The following is a 17,997-nucleotide window of genomic DNA, read 5'->3' as shown; positions in this document are numbered from 1 at the left end:
AAAATCAAAAATTAGTGAGAGGTAAAAGAGATAAGGAAAGTAACAAAAATAGAAAATATTTTTATTTTATTTTAAATATATATATTTTTTTGAAAGTTTTTTTTTATGACAAGAAAAACAACTATACTAGCAATCCCCGGCAACGACGCCAAAAATTGATAGTCAACTTTAAAAACCACGCAATAGCACGTATCTAGTAGGATAGTGATTACGGGTATCGATCCACAGGGATTGGGGTATAGTTGTTTTTCTTAAAATAAAAAATATTTAAAATGATGAATTTGTGAAGACTATTAAACTAAACAATTTAATAAAAGAAAATGCAATTAAAGGGATATCAGTTTAGGAGAACCTAGGGCAAGGAATTCACCACTAACATCGGAACAAGGGTTATTTATATTTTAATTTATTCTTGGATAAACATGCAAATTGGCTACAAGCCTAATAAGCATTTAAATAAAGATTCACAAAAGTAATTTGGGCATAATCCATCTTCGGTTGGCATGAAATGTCTACCCTAATCTAAGGTGGTAGCACATCGCATCTTCCCTAAGCATGGACTATCTTATATTTACCTAGTGATCATGAAGAACAGTTGTACGAACATCATACTTAAAATCACAGAAATTAAATATGATTCAAAAGAAGATTCCATTAAAAACAATAAGTTCATACAACTCCAAGAACATAAAATAAAATATAAAAACCATGTCCCTGTGTTAGGGCTGCATCCAGCCCTAGAGAGGAGATCAGCCCTGCATAGAGTTGGAGACGGCAGCAGCAGCACAGCAGCGGGCTTCCATCTCTTCCTTTCGCCGGTTTACTCTCCCTCTTGAACTTCTATGGAAATTCATTCCCGAAATGCCCAAAATGTTTCTCTCTCCCTCTATTTTTTATTTCTTCTCCTCCCGTGGGACTTGCCTCCGAGAGCTAGGAATAGCCTCCCCCCCCCCCCCCCCCCCCCCCCGGTGGGGGAAGAAGGAATGGGATCAGCCCCCTCCCCTCGTGGGGAAGAGGAGGAATGCCCCCCCCGGTGGGGAAGGATGAATGCCCTGGTCTTCACGTCCGACTCCTTTAAATAGACTTCCCATCTCCCTGTTTCGAGTGTAGATAAGGATCATGGCTGCGGGATAAGGATGGAGGCTGAGAAGATTTCGGACGCTGGGAGGAAGGCTTTGTTTGGATGCCGTGAAGCTCGGGAGTTTGGCTTGATTTGCGAACGGGTTTGAACGTGAAACAGGGAAAAGAAGTTGGGATCTCGGCTGAGAGGAGATGCTCAGGATGCTGATGGATTCGGAAGAGGAAATCTGATACGGTTGCTTTGAACCGTGAGCTGGGATCAATCCGAATGCTGGGATCCGGGGATACGTTGGATTCATCGTGGGACATTCGGGAAGAATCCGTGAAGGATTGGTTTGTTGGGATGAATCCGGAAGGATGTTGGGATGTGGAGAAGATAAGGATGCTGGGAGGAAGATACGATGGGAAGATGAACTGGGATGTAAATCCGGATGGGGTTGATCCGTGGAAGAATCGGAAGCATGGGAAATGAAGATGAGCAAAGATCATGGGATTCGGCTGGTGGTTATTCCGAAACAGAGGACGTGTGGTTGCCGTGAAGCTCGCAAGGATGAAGCTCATCCGGTTGAGATGCGGCTGGGGAAATCTAGGAGGTGATAGGATCATGCTGTTTCACGCAGAGGGGAAGAAGTTTGGATGCTCATCCGACTGGGAGGAAATCCTTGGACTGCGGACGATGTGGATCATTCACGCGTGAGCTTCTTCCGTGATGCTCGGCATGGCTGGAAAACAGGGGATGGTGTTCACGGTTGGGATAAAGATCGGATCCGCGGAGGAGATGAAGGCTGGCTTGATCCGCAAATGGGAGGGAGGATAAGCTCGAATGTGAGATCGATCTGGAAGAAGACTATGGGCACAGGCGCGAGGGAAGCTGAGAAAATCTCGGCTGGGAGTTTGGTTAGATTTGTAAGAGGAAATGAACTGGCAGTGTTGTGGAGTTGGGAGGTTAGGAAGATGGATTAAGCCAGGGGGACGACGTAAGCTGGGAATCCGGTTCTGTTCCTTGGGCGTGGACGGCCGTGTGGGATGTGCGGAAGAAACGGAGTGACGAGGGAGGAAAGAGAATACGGGAGTTGGGGAAATGGTTGGAGCGTGGGATTTTAGTTGAGGAGTGAATGGAGCTTTAGGATTTGTGCAAATATGTTGGTATGCTTTGAGATCTATGAGACAAATGATCGAAGGGATTATATTATTTTTAATGTTAAACAGGAGAATTGGAATGAGTGGGAAGAAATTTAGATGAATGTGTGAAGAGTCATTAAGCACTGAATTTTGGAGAAGAGTTCTTGGAGTCGATTCTGGAGGATGCTGCAGTGTCCATTTAGGCTTTACCTAATTGAGCTCGACTCGACCTGCATGCATTAAGCTTAATCAATAAATAATCAAATCAAACTTGAATTACCTTGGATAATTTATTAAAATGCAATCATGAAGGTAATACAATTTTTTAGTTGAATTTATAAAATATATGAATTAAAATAATGATAAGTGCTATGAATAAGATATTAATTTATGCATTATTTAGCACTTATCACTAACAATCGCCTCTGCGAAGAGTTTGCTGATTTGATGCAGAGTGAGTTTGAGATGAGCATGATGGGAGAGCTGAACTACTTTCTCGGGCTTCAAATCAAACAATCTGAAGGAGGCATCTTCATCAATCAAGCAAAATATGTCAAGGAGATGCTCAAGAAGTTTGATATGGAAGGAAACAAATCAATCAGCACCCCCATGAGCTCATCATGCAAATTAGATCAAGATGAATCAGGTAAATCTGTAGATCAAAAACTTTATAGAGGTATGATAGGATCTTTACTATATCTTACTGCAAGTAGACCTGATATTATGTTTAGTGTTTGCATGTGTGCTAGATATCAGGCTAATCCTAAAGAATCACACCTAGCTGCAGTTAAGAGAATTTTTAAATACTTAATAGGAACTAAGAACATAGGGCTATGGTACTCTAAAGAATCTAGCCTAAACTTAATAGGGTACACAGATTCAGACTTCGCTGGATGTAAGCTTGATAGAAAAAGTACCAGCGGGTCGTGTCAGTTTCTAGGAGAAAACCTAATCTCATGGTTTAGCAAGAAACAAAACACGGTTGCATTATCCACTGCAGAAGCTGAATATGTGGCAGCCGGGAGTTGTTGTGCTCAAATCTTGTGGATTAAACAACAATTAGAAGATTATGGCAGTAAACAAGATAAAATCCCCATTAATTGTGATAATACAAGTGCCATAAATCTAACTAAAAATCCAATTCAACATTCAAGAACTAAACACATTGATATAAGACATCACTTCATAAGAGATCATGTATTGAATGGTGATGTGTCACTCCAATTTGTTTGTACTGATAATCAATTAGCAGATATTTTTACAAAACCCCTAAGTGAAGAGAGGTTTAGCGTGCTTAGGAGGGGATTAGGAGTGATTGATCCATCCTAGTGGGAGTTTCCACTAGATTAATTGATTTTGATGATTAGAATGCGGTTAAAATAGAGTTTCTATTCAATGATCATCAAATCAGATCCCAATTAGGTGATTTTCCCTCATTTGGCACGGTTATAGCATGACTTTTAGGTGCGTGCCAAGGTTAGAGACGACTCGAGTATGTTTCAGAGCCGGCTCCTAAGGGGGAGTCGACTCGCGCATTTGCGGGAGTCGACTCGCAAAGATGGCAGCTGAGGGGGAGTCGACTCGCACATTGTCGGGAGTCGACTCGAAGTCTACAGGCGCATAAGAAGAGTCGACTCGCGCATATTCTGGAGTCGACTCGAGGTCGAGTCGACTCGCGACTCAGGTGAGTCGACTCGCAGTCGGGATCCGACTTTTTAACCCTAGGTTTGTCGTTTCGCAAACACTTTTCTTTCAAGCCGCCACTGTTCAAAAAGCCCTAGAGCCGACTCCTAGGTCGTCCCCGATCGTCTCCAACCTCTGTTCGGTCGATTTTTCACCGGTTCTTAGGGTTTTCGTCCGTTCCTAGGTCGTCTCCGGTCCGTCCCGAGTCTCCTCCGTCGACCTTTCTCCGTCCTTTAGGTGTTTCTTCCCGTTTAGGTCAAGATGCCTCGTAAGACCGTGGTTAGGAAGAGGTCCCGTCCCGAGGCCGGTCCCGAGCGGCGCTCCAAGGCGCGGCACGATCCCGCGAGGCAACCACCTCCGGCTCGTTCCCCGCCTAGGGCGGTTCCCGCAAGGCCGTTGGCCGGGAAGGCCGTCACCACCGGGAGGTATGTCGACTTTGACTATCTCTCCCGGGAAGGGTTCACCATAGGTGATAGGCTTAGAGCCCAGGGCCTAGAGTACTTCCTCACTTTGGACCTTCCCACTTACCCTGGCCTTGTTCAAGAGTTTTATAGTACCGTCCATCGGGGAGATGGAGGTATCGAGGGCACAGTAGTAGGTGTCCCTGTGCGTGTCACGGAGGATCTCATTGCCCACATCCTCCACCTTCCATTAGTAGGGGTGGCTCCCGCACACCCTGAGGATAGAGTTGAGGCCCTTACGGTCGTCTTAGGGCATCCACCTCAGTCCCCCCTAGACGAGGTATCTGCTAGCTCACTTCCTATTGAAGTGAGAATCCTTTTGAGTATTCTGTCCAGGTCCATCTTCCCTAAGACAGGAAGATTTGATTTTGTAAATGAGAGGGACCTAGCTATTATGTCTTACATTCTTCAGGACACCCCGGTCAACTTCCCCAAACTCATATATAGGTATATGTGTGAGCCCCTAGATAGACCTAGGCTCACCCTCCCATGCGGCATGATTTTTACTCTTCTCTTTCGGGAGTACGAGATTTCCATTCCTGAGAGGGAACCCTCTCGTGCATTGCGATGGACAGATCGCTTGTGTACGGGGACCATGCACAGGATGGGGTTTCGGAAGAGAGAGGGGGTATGGGTTAGGAAGTCTACCCTCACCGCTCAGACCACCAGACCTTCACCCAGTCCTGAGCCCGATTCAGACTACCCAGACCTTCCAGACCATCCAGACCTTCCATCCACTCCTCCTGCTCCTACCACCTCCGCCGGACCTTCCTCCTCGGCACCACCCTCTATGGCGGTCCGGATTGATCCTGAGCAGCTCCGGGAGCTGCGACAGGAGATAGTCAGAGAGGTGAGGGATGAGCTGCTTCGGGAGCTCCGAGGTGCGGTGCCTGCTCCCACTCCTGCACCCGTATCTTCTCAGTTGGTCCCTTCCTTGACAGCCGTGACTGACATGACGGCTCATGTACGGGAAGAGATCTACAATGTCCGGAGTTTGGTCCAGGCCCAGTTCCACAGCATGAGTGAGGTCACGAGCTCCACTCGACAGATGCGAGAGGAGATAGGTCGTGACATGCACACCACCACCGAGGGGGCCGAACACTTGGCGAATGTACTCATCGACAAGCTGGACGCACTTCAGACATCGGTGACTGGGCTTCAGGCGTCGGTGACAGAGCTCTCCACTACACATAGCAGAGCCACCACGTCTATCATCACACAGCTTGGCCATGTCACAGATGCAGTCACCCTCCTCATGGAGCAGAGCCGATTGAGAGGAGGAGCACCATCCTCGAGAGGAGGAGCCACATCCTCGAGAGGAGGAGCCACATCCTCCAGAGGAGGAGATGCATCCTCGAGAGGGGGAGCTTCATCCTCGAGGAGGACATAGATGTGTTTGAGTTTTGTTTTGTATTGTTTTACTTTACTTATTGTATGCTCAAATCTACTTCAATTCATATCAATACAATGAGTAGACATCTTATCTTCAATTATGTGCCATTTGATGATTGGTTGTGCCATTGATTGTGGTTGATTACCTCCTTTTTGGTATGATGACAAAAAGGGGGAGAAATATGTATAAAATGTGTAAAAGGGGAGAAATATGAAAAAAAAAATATGTAAAAGAAATCAATGGAAATAAATAAAAAGATAAAATCTTAAAAACACACACAAATTTGTTCTAAGTGGATTCGGTACCTCGAGGCTCATTATCTCTCTTTTGGGGCTCCTAATGGAGTAATCTCCAGAATCTATTCAAGGGATATTCGGAGATTAGCTGAATCCTACTCAAGAACAAATTGATAGATTTTTCCTCTAAAAACAAAAATTCAGTTCAAAAACTTCAAAGCATTAAAAGGAAATTCAGAGAATCAAAACATAGTTGAATGCATATGTTGAGGGGGAGAATCTGAATTTTAATCAAGCTAAATCATTAATGACATATAAGCCAAACAATTGATTGCATAATATGAAGGCTTATATAATTCCAAATGAAAGGGGGAGCTTTAACTCCGAAATTTGATGTTTCACTCCTTTCAAACTTGGATAAATTAAATTATCAGACATTTGAATTCATTTATGGATTTTATTTCATTATTTATTGAGCAAGTCATTTTACATATACTCAAAGTTTTATCATCATCAGAAAGGGGGAGATTATGGAGTGATTGATTAAAACCCCATTTGATTTTGATGAGCTCAAAGCATTTGAGTATATCTTGTGATTACTAATGAATTCAATTGAGTGTTTCAGTGAAAATCCTGTCCAAGTGTCTCTAGATTTTGGTTCATAGTATTTTGGATAAGTTAAGAAGTCTGCTGAACCAAAGTCTGAGACTCGAGTCGACTCCCGAGTATCACAAGTCGACTCCAAGCGTATCAAGTTCACTGGCACGAGCTCGAGTCGACTCCAGACTAGTACGAGTCGACTCCGACTGAGAACAGAAAGAAGAACAGAAAGCCTCATCTCAGAACCTGTTAACGAGTTGACTCCTGAAGTGCGCGAGTCGACTCCAATGTTCAACGAGTCGACTCCAGGATAGTAAGAGTCGACTCCAAGAAGTACACAAAGAAAAGTCAGAGAGCAGTTTTTCGGGTCTGAGATTCGAGTCGACTCCAGTGGAACGCGAGTCGACTCCGATGGTTGGCAGGTCGACTCCAAAGAAAGCATGAGTCGACTCTCAGCGGAACACAAGGAAAAAGTCAGAGAGCATTTTTGGGACTCTGAGATTCGAGTCGACTCCCGCATTACGCGAGTCGACTCCAAGACACCGCGACCCCAAGACAGACAGAAAACCAAGTTACTGCCTCTGAGATTCGAGTCGACTCCCAAACAGTTCGAGTCGACTCCAAGACTGGATGAGCCAAAAGACAGAGAATCGGGAGTTCGGGCTCTGAGATTCGAGTCGACTCCAAGGACAGTCGAGTCGACTCGAGTGGACAAAATTGAAAATTGGATCCACAGACTTCAGTGGATGAGCCGACTCCAAAATTGCCAGGTCAGCTCCAGAAGTTGGCGAGTCGACTCCGGGTCAAGACGAGTCGACTCCCAGTCGTGACGGCAACTTTAATTCAAATTTGGAACAGTTGCCGAGTCGACTCCGGAAAAGCTTGAGTCGACTCCCGCTACAGCCGAGTCGACTCCTGATCGCGCGAGTCGACTCCAACCCACCAACGGTTATATTGTCAGGCTGCGCAGAGTGTGCAGAACGGACAGAAAAAGCAGTGTAACGGCTAGTTTCCGTGGGGGTTGGCTTAAATAGCCACAGAAGACTGTAGCAAGGCAGAGAACAGTTATTCCACTCCAACTAATCAAGGATTCAAGCTCTGCAACGTGCTCTTCAACGAAAAAGGGAAGATCTGCATTTACTGCTCCACCTACATCTTCCCAGCAATTAAAGCCTTCTCCTCCAGCATTCAAGTCGACTACACATTCAAGAGGAGACCGGAGTTCAAGAAGCCTTACCTCTTCTCCAGCTTAAAAGCGTTTGAGGGCTTCTAAACTCCTCTTTGATTATATTGTTTTAAATCTGCTTTTGAGAAGCTTATTTTCTGTTTTCTTTCTGTAACTTGTATTTACTTGGTTCAATCGGGGGATTGAATCAAGGGGATTAAGGTTGGTTGGTGAGCCAAGTTAAAAACCAACGTGTGTAAGGGTTTGATTGTGAGCCCGGAAAAACAATCGGGGTTAGTTCTAGTCGGTGAGCCTGGGAAAACCGACCGAGTTCGTTGTGAGCTCGTAAAACAACAAGTTTGGTTGTGAGCTTGCAAAACAACCGGCTTAATCCAAGGGGGTTATAGTGAATTCCCAAGAGAGACTTGGGGAGTGGACGTAGGAGCAAGGGGTAGCTCCGAACCACTATAAAACTCTGTGTTTGCATTGGATTGTCTCTCTTCTTCTTCCCCTCACATCACTCACAGCACTTAGCATTAATTAAATAACTTGCAATGGTTTTTAATTAATCAACCACATCGTTTTAATCATCTAAATTATTTTAAAACCCAATTCACCCCCCCTCTTGGGTTGTCTATCTGGGCAACAGAGGGTCGCTAGGAAATATTGCCGTGCGGTCGGTTGGTCGCCTCGGACCTCCCCGATCCCGACCGCCGTGGGAAACCGCATGAGCAAGTGGTACGTAGAGACCACCGCGCGAAGGGCGTTCAGTCCGGGTCGTCCGAGGATAGCGTTGTAGGCCGAGGGAACACGGACGACCAAGAACCCGAGTCGCACCGTGGCTTCTGCGGGTGCGACGCCCGCAGTCACAGGCAGCTCAACGACACCTTCCGCCGGGACAGCGTCACCGGTGAATCCTATGAGGGGGGTGGATATTTTGTGCAACAATTGTCTGGACAAGCCCATCTTTTGGAAGGCCTCGTAAAACAAGATATCAGCTGAGCTTCCACTATCCACAAGAACACGCCTTACATCATAGTTTGCCATAGTGAGGGAGATCACCATGGCGTCATCGTGGGGGGTCTGAACCCCCTTTACATCCTCATCACAAAAGGTGATTACATTGCCGACCCTCTGCCTCTTTGCGACGGCCGCCCCTGACGCTTCCGTCGAGCCCCCTGCGTTCCTCACGGGCCGGGGGCAGCCCCCAGTGATAGTGTGGATCACGCCCGCAACGGGTCGATTCTGCTCCCGAGGCTCCGGAGGGGCCGGGTCGGCCGGACGCGGGTCTGCGGGGGGACGTCGGTCGCTCACATATCGACCGAGACGCCCCCGGCGGATGAGAGCCTCGATCTCGTCCCGAAGCTGGAAGCAGTCCTCCGTGTCGTGGCCGTGGTCTCGGTGGTACTCACAGTACGCCCGGGAGGGCCTCTTCCCAGGGATCCTCCGCATCTGTCTCGGGGCCGGGAGGTCCTCCCGCCCCTTGATCTCCATAAGGATCTGGGCCCGGGGAGTCAGGAGAGGGGTGTACCGGTGAAAACGTCGGGGCGGAGAACGAGGGCGTGGGGCGCCGTGGTTCTTCGCCGGCGACGAGCTTCTGCGCCGACGCTGAGGCGTCGGGCTCCTCCTCTGGCGTGCCTCTTTCCGCCTTTTCTTCCCAAGCTTTTGAGGGATCTCGGCGGCCTCCTTGCTCCGGTGGGCGGCCGCCTCCTCAGCGTCCGCATACTGGTTCGCCCGGGACAACAGCTCTGGAAAGCTCCGCGGCAGACGTTTGTCCAGGGAGAAGGTGAGTCTGCCCTTCCGGAAGCCACGCTTCAGGGCTGAAAGAGCTACCTCCTGACTCAGGTTCCGGACCTCCAGCGTAGCCCTGTTGAAGCGGGTAAGATAATCCCGCAAGCTTTCTCCCTCGTTTTGCCGGACATCAAAGAGGGAGTCGGAGACCAGTCGCCGCCGGCTACTGACGGCGAAATGAGTGATGAAGAGGCGAGTGAACTGGTCGAAGGACCGGATTGAGTCAGCCTCCAGCCCGGCGAACCATGCCCTCGCCGGGCCACGGAGGGTTGCCGGGAAAGCCTTGCAGAGAAGGGGATCTGATGCTCCGTGGAGGAGCATAAGGGTCCTGAAACTCTCGACGTGATCCCGCGGGTCCGCCGCCCCATCATAGGGCTCGATCGCCGGCATTTTGAACCCCGGTGGATTCGGGGTCCGCAGGATCCTCGAGGCGAGCGCCGGCTGGGAGGAGATCTCTAAGTCGGCGAAGGGATCTTTGGAATGGCCCTTCAGGACCTGGAGTTGTCGGTGGAGATCGTCCACCCGCCGGTCCAGGGAGCGCGACCGGTGGGTGGGAGACAAGGAGCGGCGAGAGGGGGACCGACTGGAGCGCGGGTTCCTCGAGGATTGGGGGGTCTGGGAACGCGCCCGGGCCCGCCTCTCGTACCCCGCGCAGCTCCGGTGGGAAGGTCCCGGCAGAATGGAGCGTGCTCGAGAATCCTCCTCGCGCCGGCGCTCCTCCCCATGGGAGAGGAAGGAGCGCGGGTTGAGGAGGACAGGCGAACGCTCAGGCAGCAGCGGCTCCTGAGCCCGCTGCGGCGCCCGGGACATCGCACCCTGCAGATTCTGCACCGCCTCCGCGAGGGTGCGAACCTGCTGGGCTAGCTGGTCGAACAGGGCGGCTTTGTCCGTCTGAATGGGCGGTGGGGCGGTGGAGTGTTGCTGAGAGTGTGTTGGAGATGCAGCGGCCTCCCGGCCAGAGGCACGAGAGGCCCCGCGATCGGAAGCATTGGAAGCTCCACGACCACCTCGCCGTGCCATTACGATCGCTCTGAGATCCGGGCCCTTCCTCTAGCGCCAACTGTTGCTGGGGGTCCAAACCGAGAACGATTGGCACAGCGGTGTGAACGGGGTTCCCTTTGAATTGCTTTGGTTGCGCTCCGCCCTCCGCCGGAAAACCTGCAAGCAAGCCTCGCACCACCACCAGGGTAGTGGGGGCCCTCCGACGATCAAGTCAGGGGAGATCGAAAGAGAAGGAGAAGGAGAGGTAGCAGGTAAGATGATACTCTGGAAAATCTTTCTTACCCTCCCCCTTCCCCCCCAGCCCCATATATATCAGGCTGGGGGGTTTTTCTGGGGATTGGTCATCGTGTGGCACGATGGGGTTGCCACTGACGTGGCCGTTACAGGGCGTCGTGGGGCAGCGCTGGGTACGGCCATGGCAGGGCGTAGTGGAGCTCCGCTTTGTACGGCTGTTACAGGGGATCGTGGGGCAGCGCCGGATTCGGCCGTTGCAGGGAGTAGTGGAGCAGGGGGCCGCGGCGTGCCTCAGGGGAACAGTCTGTTGTTGTCAAGAGATTGCCGACCCGAGGTCGGATTGCTGGATCAAGGGGCAACCGACTCGGGGTCGGATTGCGGAGCCGAAGATATCCGACCCGAGGTCGGATTGCTGGATCAAGGGGCAGCCGACTCGGGGTCGGGCTGCGGAGCCGAAGATATCCGATCCGAGGTCGGATTGCTGGATCAAGGGGCAGCCGACTCGGGGTCGGGCTGCGGAGCCGAAGATATCCGACCCGAGGTCGGATTGCTGGATCAAGGGGCAGCCGACTCGGGGTCGGGCTGCGGAGCCGAAGATATCCGACCCGAGGTCGGATTGCTGGATCAAGAGGCAGCCGTAGTCTTCCTGGGCGCGCGTGCCGGTCACGTGGGGCATGGTGGCTAAGTTCCCCCGTAACACTGCCCATATGAAGATGGCAACAATTGTAGGATCAAATCCGTTTGCAAATCCTTGTACATGGTCATGCCAAGCTTTTCAAGCTCCTCAAGATCCTTGATCATGGTCAAATCATGTTCATGGACAGACTGCCCATCGCGCATTTTAGCTTTGAAGAGCCGCTTGGACACTTCAAACCTCGCTGCGTGACTCTGTTCACCATACAACTCTTGTAGGTGATCAAGTATGTCCTTAGCAGTCTTCATGCTCTCATGCTGGCATTGCAATTCGTTGGACATGGATGCCAAAATGTAGCACCTCACCTTATTATCGTCATCCAACCATTTTGCATGCGTCTCACGTTGCTCATTAGTTGCACGGGTTGGTAACACCGGGAGTTCATGGTCAAGAACATAAGTTATCTTTTCGCAACTCCAGACAATCTTCAAGTTGCGGAGCCAATCTTTGTAGTTTAGTCCGGTCAACCTATTGTTATCTAGGATTCAAACTATCGGGTTGGAAACCATTGACATCTGCAGAGAGTAAAGATTCTAATTAGAAATTTGTATTTGACATTAATTTGTTTTAGGAACTTTTAAAACAAAATTGGATCAAATTCTTTCACTATTTCTCGGATCTCTCACACTACCCTGATAAAGATACGGAAACCTGCGACTTAGGGTTTCGAGTGGGGTGCTGCGGTCCTACCAATCTACATGTCACCTCACCTAACAGTTATTGGAGACACATAGACGATGAGTGTACAACTCTTGTACAATGCTTCGTAAGCATATTGAGCTAACCTGGTCTCCAAGTCATAAGGACCTCACCTAACAGTTATTGGACCTATTCCTTGGTTAAGTCAGACCTACCGTATATCCTGCGAAAATAAAGCTGTGATTGGGTTCTCACCTAACAGTTATTGGAGCCCAACCCCACCTTTACCCCACAACATCTCATGTTAATAGATAGATCCAATCTTCCGATGCAACTAGCCTACTGTATCCAGCCGAGACTAATCAACGCCGGAAAGATCTTAGCAACTCTACTACGGTGGAAGACCAATCGACTTAATATTGGGTAATCAGATCTTAGTGATTCCAACTTTGAGCTTTCCATAGAAGGTAATCGATCAATTGGCCATGTAAGAAGGTGGAAGGCTTTCCTTACTCAGAGAGTAAGATCCTAATTAAGTAACCACCTTTGAGCTTTCCTAGACACCAATTAGATCAATTAATCAAATATGGCTAGCTCAATGTATCGTTCACTTTCGATTGATTTAGGAAGGTTTTAGGTCTCTTGGGATTTACATCTAATGTAACAATCTACCCCATACAATATGTCATTCGATTTACATCTTATGTAAATGTCACATTGGTTCAGGTTTACATCCTATATAATTATGAAACCCTTTCATATATTATGTGATTACATCTTATGTAAATGACATAATTGTTTCAATTTACATCTTACGTAAATGTCCTATTGTTTAAGAATTTTATTTACATCTCATGCAAATAAATTTTGTTTAACTAATACATACATCTCATGCATACATTGCTTTAAACATATTCTTAAACTAATATGAACATTATGATTACCACATGCATCTCATGTATATTTTCAGATCTGAAATTTTAAACCTATTATGATATTCTCTGAATTTCAGATCATGCATTACTTGATTTAAAATATTGTAATCTAATTGCAATTCTAAAATAATTTGCAAGATCATAGCAAATAAAAATCTGCATGCTGAAAATTTCAGCAACCTGAAATTTCAGCACGTAGAAAATCCAGCAAGCATAATTTCTTTAAAAATTAGATTAAAAACGTGGTAATCATTCCTTAAGTCAAATCATGCTCCCTAGAACCTAGCTCTGATACCACTGATGAGTTACGCCCCGTTCGATACGACGTTCGCAGCGGAATTCGAACGGGACGTTGTTCATCGTATGAACGCGCCTCGGATCGTAGAATTCAAAAAATTTTCTGGATCCAAATCCAGAAGATCTTTGAACTCATTAGGAAGGAAAGATTAGGATCTGAGGAGGGTTGATTAAGATTTATAAAACTGAAACAGAAATCAGAAGTTATAAATTTGAAGATCTTATCTTCAAAAATTCTGCAGGTGTAGAACACCACAGCCTGATGATCTTTCTAGATTCCTGGTTAAGCCGCACATGTGTTTGACCTCTATAGGTATCCACACGAGGATCTAATCATCTAAGATAGGGTCTTACCGGAGTGCTAGCTCCTTGCAAAGACCTCTCATGACTATCAAATAGATTGGAAGAAATCTGCAACATACCTTCTTGAAGAAGAACCCTTTCTTCTTTGATCTTACTCGCAACGGAGGAAGAGGAAGGAGGAACCTTTGCGCGTGGATCTTCCTTGCCTTGATGCCGTGGAAGAAGAGGATGCAGAGGACCCCCTTGCTGCCGTAGAGAAGGAGGAAGAATGGGCTTGGGCATGGAGGAAAGAACTTCTTTCCTTGGGCGAATTGATCTCTTCCTAGGTTCTTTTTCTTTCTTTCTTTCTAACACTTGGAAGAAGATGAACTTAATCTCCCTTGCTGCCGTGGGAAGAAGAGGGGAAGTCTCTTGTTGTCGTGGGAAGAGAGAAGAAAAGAGAAAGGGAGGCGTGGAGAGGAAGATGAGAGAATTGATTCATAACGTCTCCCTTGCTACCCTTTTATAGATTGGGTTTAGGGCTTCTCCTAATCTTATTAGAAGTATGGAACTATAACCCACCCTTAGATTAATGTCAAGTGTCCAATCCTTGTGCTCATAGATGTATGACATGTGTCCACTTAATCAATTGATTAATTTTCTAATCACATTAGGATTTCTAATCTCATTAGGAGAATTAATTGATTTAGGAGCATGCATCCTACGACGCCATGTGGACTTCCGCATAGTGTGAACACGACTTAAGTCATATTCATCCTACGACTACATGTGATCTTTAAAATCTGCACAAACCCTGGTTTAATCAAATTGACCCAATCATGAACCCAAATCAATTTGGGTCGAACCCAATTTGATTTGGCTCATTAAATCAGCCCAATTGCAATCCAATTGCAATCAATTCCACTTAATTCTTCTTCTATTAACTCACTAACACTTAGTGGGTTAATTCAATCACCAATCATATTGATGATTAATTTCTATTGTGATTCAAAATTACAATTATGATAGTCTGACTAATTAAGTCATCTATGTGTGTGACTCCGTAGGTTCTATTCTGACTGGTAGTAAGACATATTGAGATCTCCATCTCAATTTTACTGAAACTCCTTTCAGTGGACTGAAACGATTTCAGTTCTACTCTTAGGGTTCACTGATCACCAAGTGAATGCCTTCAAGTCTCACAATCCACTAGTGACACCTAGCAGTATATGGTGGCAACCCAGCTGAATGGAATGTCTGAACCTCTAGGTGTAGTTAGCATATGATACAGTCCCTCTATCATGGATCCCGACATGACGGAGGTTATGGATATCTCGTCAAACCCCGTCGTCCGTCATATGTCAAATTTATACGACTTCCAGTTCGAGATATGGAAAACTCCTTGAGAATATGTGTCATCATCTATTAATTTCTTGAACGATTCATGGACACATACAAACATGAATGAAAAACAAATTGCCTAATTTTATTTATAAATAAGTGTCAAATTACAAATTTATACCCCAGATTGCAAATATGCGTCAGCCACATTGGCTTCTAGGGCATACTTCTAACACCTTGCCTATAATCATCGCGGTTGACCTGTCTAACAAACAGAAAGTCAACTTTTGAGCATGCTCGGAGCGCACAAACATACAATTGGATGGTCCGTAGCCATCTGAAGGGGATTGATCTCTCTATTTGCATGCATTGAATTTACCTTGAAGAAGATGCAAAACCTACCCGTGAAATGCAAAGAAGACTTAATCCTAACATGACGGAAGTAGTCAAGAACTAGTGAAGTTGCTAGATGCCAGAATTATTTATCCTATCTCTTATAGCAACTGGGTGAGTCCTATTCAAGTAGTACCAAAGAAGTCGGGCATTACTATAGTTGAAAATGCGGAAGCGGAGTTGATGCCAACACACACAACCACTAGCTGGCGTGTTTGCATTGACTATAGGAAGCTAAATTCTATGACTAGGAAGGACCATTTTTTTTTGCCCTTTATTGATCAAATATTGAAAAGATTAGCCGGTCAGGATTTCTACTATTTCTTAGATGGTTATTCTGGATATAACCAAGTGCCTTTTTATTCCGATGAACCACCTTCACATGTCCATTAGGGACATTTGCGTATAGGAGAATGCCATTTGGATTATGCAATGCAACCGCGACATTTCAACGATGTACGATGGCTATTTTTCCTGACATAGTAGAGAAATTTCTGAAGGTATTCATGGACGATTTCTCTGTTTTTTGTTCCTCATTTGATGATTGTCTCAGTAATTTGGCTCTGGTTCAAAAAAATGTAAAGAGACCAATCTAGTGCTAAGTTGGAAAAAGTGTCATTTCATGGTTCAAGAGGGCATAGTTTTGGGACATATTGTGTCCAAAAGGGGTATTGAGGTAGATAAAGCCAAAGTTGATTTATTGCTAATCTTTCCCCATCCAAATTTGTGAAACAAATCCATTCTTTCCTAGGCCATGCTGGTTTTTACCGTCGCTTCATTAAAGACTTCAGCAAGATTTCTAGACCCTTGTGCAATCTCCTTGCCAAGAATACACCCTTTGTTTTTTATGAAGCATGTGAGGAGACCTTTGAAAAGCTCCGATCTAAGTTGTCCACAGCACCTGTCATATAACCTCCCAATTGGGCCATTCCATTTGAACTTATGTGTGATGCTTTTGACTATGCCATTGGGGCGGCCTTAGGGCAACGGCTAAATAGGTTACCTCATGTCATCTACTACGCTAGTAAGGCACTCTCAGATGCACAATTGAACTACACCACTACTGAGAAAGAATTACTAGTTGTAATACTTGCTCTAGACAAGTTTCGGTCCTATCTTTTAGGGTTCAAGGTTATTGTATTCACTAATCATGCTGCTATTCGGTACCTCCTTTCAAAGAAGGACACAAAGCCTCGCCTAATTTGATGGATCCTGTTATTACAGAAATTTGATCTAGAAATTTGTGATAAGAAAGGTGCAACAAATGTTGTAGCGGACCATTTATCTAGGATTCTTCTTAAGCCTTCTCGTAACACTTCACCCCTTCATAACTCTATTCCAGATGAACAATTGTTTGAGGTACAATAAGTGAAAACACCTTGGTTTGCTAACATAGTGAACTACCTTGCCGTAGGACAAATTTCCAATCATTGTCCAAGCAGAATAAGGACCGATTCTTTTTGTAAGTCAAGTTCTACTTTTGGGACGACCCAGATCTGTTTAAGTACTGTCCCGATCAGGTAATCCATCGATGTGTGCCTGAATGTGAATTTTCGAGTATTCTTACTTTTTGCCATTCCCAAGCATGTGGGGGGCATTTTGGGGGTAGAAAAACTGCATCTAAAATCTTACAAAGTAGATTTTATTGGCCCTCATTGTTCAAAGATGCTCACAACTTTTGCCAGACTTGTAAGCGGTGCCAGCGGATGGGTACAATGTCCCGTAGAGATATGATGCCACTTAACCCTATTTACATTATAAAAATTTTTGATGTCTGGGGTATTGACTTCTTGGGTCCATTCCTGCGTTCTTTTGGTTTTGAGTACATTCTTGTCGGGGTTGACTATGTCTCGAAGTGGGTACAAGCAGTTGCCACTAGAACTAGTGACCACAAGGTTGTAGTCAAGTTCTTACAAAAAAATATATTTAGTCGCTTTGGCACACCCCGAGCTATCATTAGTAATGGGGGATCTCATTTCTGCAACCGGTCTTTTGAGGCTTTGGTTCGCAAATATTCAATCATTCACAAAGTTGCCACCCCTTACCTTCCCCAAACAAGCAAGCAAGTTGAAGTTTTGAATAGGGAGATAAAACACATCTTAGAGAAAACAATACGTCCCGATAGGAAAGATTGGTTTCAAAGGTTAAATGATTCTCTCTGGGCTTACCGTATTGCCTATAAGACTCCTATTGGCATGTCTCCTTACCGACTGATTTTTGGTAAAGCTTGCCACTTATCGGTAGAACTTGAGTATAGAGCTTTTTGGGCCATTAAAAAGTTTAACTTCGATATAGTAGCAGCTGGTTCTAACCGAAAACTCCAACTCAACGAGCTTGAAGAGTTACACAACGAGGCGTATGAAAATACCAAAATTTACAAGGCAAGGATTAAGGCTTTTCATGACAAATCCATTAACCGTAAGTCTTTTGAGCCTAATCAAAAGGTTTGGCTATTCAATTCCAAGTCATGTCTCTTCTCCGGTAAACTTCGCTCTAGGTGGGATGGTCCCTTTTTAGTTAGAAAGATTTTTTCTCATAGTGCAGTAGAAATTCAAAACCTCAGTGATGGCCGTGTCTTCAACGTCAATGGTCAAAGGTTGAAACCTTATATGGAATGCATTGCAGAAGGGTAGTTGATCGAATCTCTTC

This window comes from Phoenix dactylifera, unplaced genomic scaffold, assembly GCF_009389715.1.
Source record: "Phoenix dactylifera cultivar Barhee BC4 unplaced genomic scaffold, palm_55x_up_171113_PBpolish2nd_filt_p 000747F, whole genome shotgun sequence".
Classification (NCBI taxonomy): Eukaryota; Viridiplantae; Streptophyta; class Magnoliopsida; order Arecales; family Arecaceae; genus Phoenix; species Phoenix dactylifera.
The sequence above is the reverse complement of the archived record's forward strand: the minus strand, read 5'-3'. Positions refer to the sequence as shown.